Here is a 3,086-nt window from a genome sequence, read left to right as displayed (position 1 = left end):
TGTTTTCTAGTGAGTTTTATTTCTAAATTCTCTTATACAGTATGCCAAGCTATCTGTTATTGTTTCTTTTTAATTATTTCATCTCATGCTCTGCTTTCTTTGCCTCTTATAATAATTTTAAAAGTTTTAATTTTTGTCCTAGTAATTATTTGATAACTATAAGATTATATAATACACTTAATCTTCTGTTCTTCAAGAGAGTATCTATCAACTCTCTAATACAAGCAATTGAAAATTAATTTGTTTGTTTTACGTACTTCCTCCTATCATCCAATTTTAATTGTTTATATTATTTAAAAAAATTATATTTATATCTCTAAGTGCAGTTATTGCTTTGTTATTTGATATGTCAGGTTTAAATTGCCTCATTTGACCCAGGCTATTAAAACAATTTTTTAAGAAGAAATAAGCAAACCTATATTCCCTTTTACTTTTTTTCCTCTCACCTCAATATAAAAAAAAATCATACTGGCTGGGCACAGTGGCTCACCAGCATTTTGGGAGATGAAGTGGCTCACTTGGCATTTTTGGAGGCCAGGGTGGGTGGATTGGTTGACCTCAGAGTTTCGAGACCAACCTGGGCAACAAAGTGAAACCACGTTTCTTTAAAAAAAAAAAAGAAAAAGAAAAAATAATTAAAAATATAATTTCTACATTGTCAGAGTTTAAAGTTATAAAAGTCTGTTCTTTACAAGTCTCATATTCGTTCAAGTCTTGGTCATGCAGCTCTATGTTTTAAAATCCTCCCTGCCAGTTCTTTAGCCATAGTGACTCCATTTCTTTCTTGGTTGTCTGAAGTTACTTTTCTGACAGTTTCTTAATAAAGCTACTGAGATTTAAAATCTTTTTGTATCTGAAAAAGTGACTGGTAAATAACAGTCTGTCTGGGTTTAAACCTCAGTCACGTGTTCTTTCCTAGAGGGTCTTGTAGGCACTGCTCCTCTGTCTTCTGGCATTGATTTTTCTGAACTTTGAGACTAGCATTTTTTTCTTCCTCTAAATACTTGATCTTTTGTCTTGATCCCCAGATTATTCTTTTTTTGCCTTTGAAGTTTAGTAACTTTCTGGGATGTCTCAAAGAGAATAATTTGATTTTTCTTTTTCTTTTTTTTTGAGACAGAGTCTTGCTCTGTTGCCCAGGCTGGAGTGCAGTGGCACAATCTCGGCTCACTGTAAGCTCTGCTTCCCAGGTTTATACCATTCTCCTGCCTCAGCCTCCCAAGTAGCCGGGACTACAGTCACCCGCCACCACGCCTGGCTAATTTTTTTGTATTTTTAGTAGAGACGGGGTTTCACCATATTGGCCAGGATGGTCTTGATTTCCTGACCTTGTGATCTGCCTGCCTCAGCCTCCCAAAGTGCTGGGATTACAGGCGTGAGCCACCGTGCCCGGCCCAATATTTTGATTTTTCTATAATAATTTTTCCTTTGATATAGTGTGTCCTTTTTTCTATAAATTCAAATCTTTTATAATTTTGGCAACTTTTCTTGAATTATATCTTTATTTTTTCTGTTTTATTATTTTACTTCTACAGGGACAAACATTATACAGCTATTATGTTTTCTGCATCTGTCTTACTTGCCAATCATTTTCTCTTTAACATTTTAAGCCTGTTTAGTCCCATCTCATTTTGTTTGCTTTTCCTCATTCCTGTCATCCACGTCCCCATTATACTTTCAGTATCATTGGTTCTCTTTTATATTACTTGTAGCGTAAACTTCATTTCTCCACCACCGTTTTTTAAAGGAAAATTTGTATTATTTTAATTATTTTTAAGTACAGAAAACTCAGCAGTGTACATTTAACCCAGTTTAGTGGCAAGTTCTCTAGCCTTTGCCTTTTTGAGCTTGTCAACGTGAGCCACAGACTTGGGACCCAGGACATTGCCTCCCCAGTGACAGTGGATCTCATCATATCTGTCATTGTAATTGGTCCTGATAGCTTCCACCAGCTTAGCCAAAGTGCCTTTGTCTTCCGAGTTAACCTGTGTGGAGGTGACAGTGGCGCAGGTCTTCCTGTGGACTAGATGTCCCAGTCTTGCCTTCCCCTTGATAATGCAGTAAGGGACCCACGTTTTACAACACAGGGCAGGTAAGAAGCCCACCAGCTCAATGGGATGCACATCATGTGCAGTCACCACCAGCTGAGCTTTCTTATTCTCCACCAAGGTGGTGATGGTGTTAACTCCTGCTCAAAGGACAGATGGTCTCTTAGTGGGGACGTCCCCTTTGCCAGCAGCTTTCTTTTCGGCCCGGGCCAACAGCCTCTGCTTCTTCTCTTGCTTTGTCTCTGTTCTGTACATGTAGGCCAGCTTAAGCAGCTGAGTAGCTGTTTGGTGGTCCAGAGCTTGGGTGAACTGGTTAATCACAGGAGACACTTCCAGCTGCCTATAGAGGATGGCTCTCTGCCGCTGCAACCTGATATAGCGGGGTCATTTCACAAAGTGGGTGAGGTCTCTTTTGGCTGGATGTCCTGTCCAATGTCAAAATTCTTAGGCCTTTTCTCAAACAGGAGATTCACCACTTGCTTGACCTCCTGCTTCTTTGTGACAACAGGGGCCGGAGCCACCTTCTTCCCCTTGGCCTTCTTTCCTTTTGGCATCTTGGGCGGCGGGAGGAGCTCCACTACCTTTTTTGTCTGACTTCTTCCCTTAGCTCTTCAAGCTCATGGTTTGACTAATTATGTTAGTCCCCTGTACATTCACTGATCGTTGCATATTACTTGAGCTCTTGTTTGTAGGGGCAATGGATTTGTTACATTTTCAAAATTTATACTTATATATTTTTTCTTGCTTTCAGTGGCTTTATGCCAATATTTTGAGGGGATATGCCATTTCATTTGCATTTTCTTCTTTCTTTTTTTATGTTATATTTTTGGGATTTTTACACTAGTTCATTTTACTAAAGACTTTCATTTTTCTTGGAACAAAGCACATTTTCTCTGGACCAGGTATTTTTAGGAGGCTAATCTTCCAAAGAAGGCAAAACTATGTTTTAGCCTTGCAAAAATTCTTATGGCTTTGATAGGTTATTCCTTTAGATCTTTTGATTTACTTCTTCCAAGCCAGCTGAGATTATTAGTAAAA

At 38.6% G+C, this 3,086-nt stretch overlaps 1 pseudogene; it reads right to left on the bottom strand.

Moving 5' to 3' along the window:
• Positions 1-1,802: 1,802 nt before the first annotated feature.
• LOC116460237 (large ribosomal subunit protein eL8-like) lies at positions 1,803-2,617 on the bottom strand (annotated as a pseudogene).
• Positions 2,618-3,086: the final 469 nt, after the last annotated feature.

This window comes from Hylobates moloch, unplaced genomic scaffold, assembly GCF_009828535.3.
Source record: "Hylobates moloch isolate HMO894 unplaced genomic scaffold, HMol_V3 SCAFFOLD_20, whole genome shotgun sequence".
Taxonomy (NCBI): domain Eukaryota; kingdom Metazoa; phylum Chordata; class Mammalia; order Primates; family Hylobatidae; genus Hylobates; species Hylobates moloch.
The sequence above is the reverse complement of the archived record's forward strand: the minus strand, read 5'-3'. Positions and strand labels throughout refer to the sequence as shown.